Below are 7720 nucleotides of genomic sequence, written 5' to 3'. Positions count from 1 at the left end.
CCTCCTCGTCGTCCTCTGCCTCCTCCTCGTCACTGTCCTTAGCCGTACAAGAGAGCCACCACTGCCTTCCCTCCTTAGAGAGGTATTTTCAAAATTTTTGAATTTTTTAAATATTTTTTATTTACTATTGTTATCTTTTAAATGTTGTAGAACGCTTATTACCCTCTACTTGATTTTAGCCCTAATTACAACACAAATCTTTAAACCTCATCAAAACCTTAACTCTAACCCTTAAAAGAAATTGGTAATAAATCTAACTAATACCCTAATAATAGTAATTATTCAAATAATTATCCTTATTAATTTTAGACATAAAACCCTAATACCCTAAAATATGTGAATTAATCAAAGATTTATATATATATTTTTAAAAAAAATTAGTAGTGTGATATATAACATAATAATGTGTTATATATTAATTTTAGGTGAATAACAAGTTAACGTTAGCTGTAGATGTCTGTCCAATAATTACTACCTGTTAGACCCTAGAGGGGGGGTGATTAGGGTCTTATGCTAATCTAATCCGATTAAATGCCAATTAAAAACTAATTAATATGTTATCCTAGCAAGTATAAAATACAACAAGATATGTGAGCTAGGATAAACAATATGAACAAGGGATATATCCTAGCAATGAGATATACTATGAGTTATACGCAAGGATATGAAACTAAGGGTGATATAAAAACAACACAAGGGTAAAATAAACAATCTACACAAGTGATAGGGTAATATGATGAGCAATACACAAAGGCGATATAAGATATGAAAACAAGAATAAGAACGCCAATGCAATCACAAACACACGATATGATCACGGAGTTCGGACCTTCCGTCCTACGTCTCCGCTCCCCACTCCCGGGGAGAATTCCACTATCACAACCGGGTTTTCTACGTTCACCCGAATAACGTTTACACCTCACAGTATCGGTTTTCAACGCTCACCGATCAACGTCACTCCTCACAATCGGTTTTCTAGTTCACCGAAAACTTTCACACCACACTCGGTTTCTAGCTCACCGAAAACCTAACAATCTCACAATGTAACAAATATAAATTGTTCTCTAATATGGATGAGAACACAATAAAAGCTCACACTCAATGTTACAACTCTCACAACCCTAATATACTATGTATGCAAATACAATAAGCTCAAGTGGGTGTGTGTAACAATGAGATTCAATAAAATCAAATTAACTAAACTCAAGTCCGGTGCGGTCGACCGATGGAGTTTTTTCGGTCGACCGGACCGGTCGACCGACAGACTCTCTGTCGCCCAATGCTGAAAAACCAACTGATCGGTCGACCGGGTCGGTCGACCGAAATCTGACACAGCTGAAAAACCTGATTTGCTGATTTTAAAAAGCTGTTTAAAAATATCAAATAAATTCCAAAAAATGTAAAACTTTGGGGAATGATTGTAGACATGATAATAAACATGCTACAATGACTGGTTTCGAAAAAGGACTTCCCAAATGAAAAATATCATCATTTTACAAAATAGTCCAAAACATGAAAACCTGAAAATTGATATTTTGATATTTTGACTTAAACAACATTTTGAAACCTTATGAAATGATTGTATAGACTTGATAAAAGATATAACATGTTGTTATGAAGTCTATAATCTAGAAATACAATATTTTCATAAAATTGCATATTCTATGCAATATATTCAAAACACTAAATATGATTTCATTAAATATAAGCTTGTTAAAGGTGAAATCATATATAGGCATATAAACATGAAACAAAATAGTATTTTTCAATTCTATTCATTTGTTTCATAGTAAAACTTGAAAACTATCAAACCAAAACATATATGTATATATATATAACTATATATATACAAAAACCAAAACGTGTATGTGTGTATATGATTGAGCTTAAAGTACTAACACACATAATATAAATTCCTAAACTAAATTACCCAAGCAATGATCTTGATCTTCAACGAAGCTCTATCTTGGTAATCTTGCGGATGAAGCTTGAACTTGGATCTTGACTTAAATGTGCATTGCTTCACTCCACTATTCCGCCAACCTCCTTTGGATATGATCGTTGAAGCTCTATTCCATCCATCCTCCAACATATTGTTTGCCTAGAATCAATATAAAACACAAACACTAGACAAACAATATTAGATGTAAATTGTTTGTAAATCATCATCAAAATAAGAAGGCCAACACTACCAATTATTTAGACTTATAATATAAATGAACGATTCCACTTTAGGTATGAAATTTAATTTTATATCGAAAAGGACAGCTTAATTTATATTATAAGTAGAAAGAATTGGAATGTAACTATTGGATCTGTCCAGTTCGGACGGGTTAGGAATATAGTTGTGCATACATCTAACTTGGTATACTTTGTGCATTTTTGTTTCTTGAAAATTCTGGTCGCACGTACTTGTTGTTCTCTGAGTACAATAAGCGTATGCTGTTATGCGTATCGGCCTATTACTTATCGATTTCGGTCTATTACCGATACGCATAATAACATCCGCACAATGTTCTTGAAGAACAATAGGTAGGTGTTGCAGAAATTTTCTAAAAATAAAAATACACAAAGTATTCAAAGTTAGATGTAAACACTACTATATTCTTAATAGGATAGAAGCCTTCCTATGACAGCCGAGAGTGTTTGTTCAAATCAGGATTACTTATCACAGAGTGTTAGCTTTTATTTGGTACGACAATGGACATTATAGAAGAGTAATTTCATCCGCTTGATTATTTGTTCAAATTAACTAAAATAAAGACTATTAAACTTAAAGATGATTTATGAGATATTAAATTAATTAATAAGTTTACCTATTATACAAATGAGAGAAGTTCTTGATAAGCCGTAGATTGATGGTAAACTGAGACATCCAGCAAATGCAAAGGCATGAGAGCATGTGGATCAAACTTTTCCCTCATTTGCCACAGAATGCAAGAATGTCAGACTTGGTCTATCTAGCGACGAATTCAACCTGTTTGGCATTATGAGTTCGGGATGGTCTACTTGGCCAGTTGTGTTAACGCATTATAATTTGCCACCTGGACTTTGTATGAAGCAATCATATATGATTCTTTCATTATTGATACCAGGTAAACATTCACTCGGTAAATGACATAGATGTGTTCATGGAGCCGTTAAATAATGAGTTAAAACGTCTCTCGGATGAAGGGGTCCCAACATATGATGCACTTTCTTATGAGTCTTTTAATCTCCGTGCTATTCTTATGTGGACGATTAATGATTTTTCAGCTTATGGTAATCTCTCTGGTTGGTCTACGAAAGGGACATTCGCTTGTCCTATATATGATCCAAACTTTGAAGGCTTTTATTTACAACACAGTCGAAAAATGTGATATTGGTTTAACAAAAAATGGTTATGAAAAGGACAAATTCAGGGGCAAAAAACGGGCAAATAAGTTTGATAGCAAAGAAGAGAAAAGAGGGGAGCCGCGTGAAATGACTGGAGATGAGATTGTAAACTTGTTTGAGGGATATCCTAAATTCAAGTTCGGAAAGAACCGATTTACAAAAGAGGAAATTCTCGCTCCGAGACGCACTTCCATCATGAATAGGGCACCTAAACAAAAGAGGCAAGTGCGGAGTTTAGATGTCACACATGCTGAGGATTTGCCGAGAGGATGGACAAAATTTAGTATATTCTTTTAGTTGTCTTACTGGCATAAGCTCAAACTCTGACACAATTTAAATGTAATGCATATTGAAAAGAATATATGTGATAACTTATTGTCCACACTCCTATAGGATGGTAAGAAATCAAAGAACGATTTAAGGGCTCGGTAATACTTGAATGCGTTGAACATCTGACATGATCTGCAAGCACAAGACGTCGCCAATGGAAAATTTGAGTTATCTTCAGCTCGTATTACAATGTCAAAAGTTGAGATGCAGAGATTTTGTGAGGTTCTTAAGTCAGTGAAGTCACCAGATGGTTACTGCTCTAATATTTCAAATAATGTCCAGGTAAAAGAGCGAAAACTTTTAGAACTTAAGACTCATGATTATCATATCCTTCTTCACCGATTGCTTCAGGTAGCACTTCGTAACAATATGGTCGATGAAGAAGTAACAAAAGTTATAATTGAATTCTGTGGATTTTTTAAAAAGTTATGCTCCAAAGTTATCAATATTGATGAATTTAATACACTAAAAGAAGAAATGGATGAAACCCTCTACAAAATGGAGATATTCTTCCCTCCATCATTTTTTATGATCATGGTCCATCTCACACATCATCTTGTAGATGTGACATTACTCGGAGGACCAGCTAACTATCGTTGGATGTATCCCTTGGAGAGGTTAGTTAAAATTCAATTAAGTCTATTTACATAACATGTAATTGCTTTATATTAACAACTCATATTAATGTTATCTTTAGATATTTGGGTTTCTTGAAACGCATAATGCGAAATCAGGCTCATCCTAAAGGTTCGATTGCTGATCGTTACGTGGTAAATGAATGTATGATGTTTACCTCTCGGCATATACAAGGTGTACCTACAAAAAATAATTCACTAAATAATAATATAGATGACACCTTTCATGGAAGTATATATACAAGGTGTACCTACAAAAAATAATTCACTAAATAATAATATAGATGACACCTTTCATGGAAGTACCAAGATGAACAAAGACTATTCCAGAATATTCACTAAATAATAATATAGATGACACCTTTCATGGAAGTACCAAGATGAACAAAGACTATTCCAGAATAGACTTGAATTAGGCTCATTCCTTCTTATTGCAGAACCTAGAAATATTTGAAGATTACCGCAAGTAATAAATTAACTTTAACAAATATGAATTTTTTTGAATTATATCAATAGTTGAACTCTAATTTTTTGTATCAATAAATGACATTTGGAGGAGTTGCAGTTAGAAATAACTGGCGCATCAGCACAAAATCAAATTATAAAAATTCATGAAAAATATTTTGCCGAGTGGGTCATAGATGAAGTAAGTTAAGTGTATTTTATTTTTAATTAATTTTGGGAATAAATAAGGCTAACTATTTAATGCTAATTTGTGTTTATGCGCAACATTAGGTAGAAAGACAAATATTTGCTGGTTTGCCCGTGTCAGAAGAGATAAGTATTCACTCACATAGACCACACTACATAGTTAAACAATGCAGCGGATACCGTGTAAATAGGTGTTTATTTTAACGGGTAGGGCTTGATGAGGAGAGAGTTACCCAAAATAGTTGGGTCATGGCTGTATTCTCTCAAGAATGTTATTCAAGCTCAACTGATCAAAATCCGGTACTTGGTGATGTAATTTATTACGGACAATTAGAAGATATTGTGGAGATATTCTTTGCGTACGGTACTAAAAATGTATGTAGTTATGTGATGTTTAAAGTTCCTTGGTGTCATTCAGATAGAACTAGGGATGCATATGGTTTTCATCTTGTAAATCTAGATAAGGAGATATATCCCGATTTGAAGTTTATGTTCGCAAATTAGGCTACTCAGTGTTTTTACATCAAAGATCCTAGGTAGCCGAATGTCTGGGTTGTATTGTATAAGGAGTCGAGGACTCTTGTTCAGCTTTCTCTTGATGAAAACTCGGACAGTACTGATGACCCAAATGAGATGGAAGGAGAACTTTTCTTAGTTACTCATACCCCCAAAATGTCAATTTTAATATGTATACTTCGCAAATTCGACTTGATATCTGTAGTGTAGGAGATTGAATACAAAGATCCTTATGCAAATTCGACTTGATATCTGTAATGTAGGAGATTGAATACAAAGATTCTTATGCAAATTCAACTTGATATCTTGCATGCATTTATTAAATATCTTAATTATGTTAGATTAACAATTTAAGTTGCAAATGAGCCAAAGAATTAGGAGGCTATCTTTTCCTCGGGATTGAGAAGGTCCATCATCCGATATAAGTATTCAAATTTTATTTAAGTAAATTGTATTTGTGATATAAATATGCATTATATTTACTATTTTGTTTATTTATTTAGGATCGTCCTCACGACCATCTCGGAGTCTATTATCTTTACATGGATCCTCACCCATTAAAGATATAAATTTATTTAATTGTATTATGTCAATTGATATATTTATATGCGCATATCGTATTTATTACTTTGTTAGATATTGTAGGGACATCTCAAATGGGTCCACCGCAGCATCAAGACGCATCGTCAGATCTAGGTATTATTTTTCATATTTTTATTATTTTGATATTATATTCTTAATATACATTTGTAATGTAATGATATTTTATATTCCTAATATATATTTGCAGACAGTACTTGTGATGGATTTGGTGATGACGAGATCGAGCACGAGATGATGTCCGGATCTTCTCAGTCAGAGATAACATGTCTCCGCCCATGGACTCCGTCAGTATATCACATCCCTTTGCCAGAAAAAGCTATTGAATTACAAAAAATGCTATAGGAACTACAAAATAAAAAGAGATGATATTTAATAAAAAAGGAGCATGCCATAAAATAGAGACCGGATAAAGCTATAGCAGATCTAATGAGGGAAAATGGTAATAATTTTGTGTAAACTTTGGAGATTTCCTACTTATTTATTTATTTAAGTTTATAAGAAATTTATTTCTCTTTGTCTTTGTAGGCAAAAAAGATTATGAGAAACCCGGTAGGCATGGGAGTGAGGAAAAGACGAAAGTACCTCCAAAAGGGTACCAAGGCATTTTGGAGTGGAAGGGCAACATTCCTGTTGGGGATTGGGCCGTCAGATTTAATAACTTGATTGACTGTTTAATAAGAGATCAATGCTCCATTAACATAGCTCATAACTTTGAGGAGCAAGGATTTAAAGACATAAGGAAGATTTGGGAGAAGCTCATGATAATTATTTTTTATACTGCTTATTTTGTTTACAATTCACAATGATTATTCTTATAGTGTATTTTTTTTGCCATGTAACTTGCAGGATCATTATTGTCTTGAGGACAACCTAGAGTATTGGGATTATGTTATCCTTAGAATGGCCAAGCTTATTCGGGATTGGAAGAGTGATCTAAAGAAAAGATATTTCACAAAAGTATCTGCTAATTGGAAGAGGATCTATAAGCTTGATAAAAGAGTTTCCATTTAATTGGATGACTCTCATTATCGAATGGGAGGGTGAGAAGAAGGTGGATTATTTTTAATTTATGATATTATCCTCACGCTATTTTTTATTTATATATTATCCTCGCACATACTAATAAAGTACTTTATTTTGTAGAAAATATGTGAGACGACATCGGCGAATCGCAGATCGAAGCTATACGATCACTTTTTAGGATCTACTCCTTATGCTCGGATCAAGCCAGATCGAAGCTATACGATCACTTTTTAGGATCTACTCCTTATGCTCGGATCAAGCATAAGTATTTGAGTGAAAACCCGGTATGATCATCACTTTTTAGGATCTACTCCTTATGCTCGGATCAAGCATAAGTATTTGAGTGAAAACCCGGTATGATCATATTATTAAAACTGATATCAAGTGATTAGTTTCATACATTTAATTTGGAATTTAATATATCACAGGACGCTTTGACTACGCCCTCGACTCTTCTTGCTAGATGAGCTTATACACCGCCCTAGGGCTATGAAAATGTAGAGGGAAATGACAAAAAAATGGAGAAAATTAATGAATTGGACGTAGGTATAAGATTAATTTTAGATTTGTATATACTTAATGATTTC

The 7720-nt window shown here is 33.5% G+C and overlaps 1 long non-coding RNA gene across 1 annotated transcript; it reads left to right on the top strand.

Moving 5' to 3' along the window:
• On the top strand, positions 6397-7330 carry LOC109844294. The gene is made up of 3 exons (XR_002247981.1): positions 6397-6549; positions 6636-7161; positions 7254-7330. It is a non-coding gene; the product is annotated as an uncharacterized LOC109844294 (long non-coding RNA).

The sequence above is a fragment of the Asparagus officinalis genome, chromosome 6 (genome assembly GCF_001876935.1).
Source record: "Asparagus officinalis chromosome 6, Aspof.V1, whole genome shotgun sequence".
Classification (NCBI taxonomy): domain Eukaryota; kingdom Viridiplantae; phylum Streptophyta; class Magnoliopsida; order Asparagales; family Asparagaceae; genus Asparagus; species Asparagus officinalis.
The sequence above is the reverse complement of the archived record's forward strand: the minus strand, read 5'-3'. Positions and strand labels throughout refer to the sequence as shown.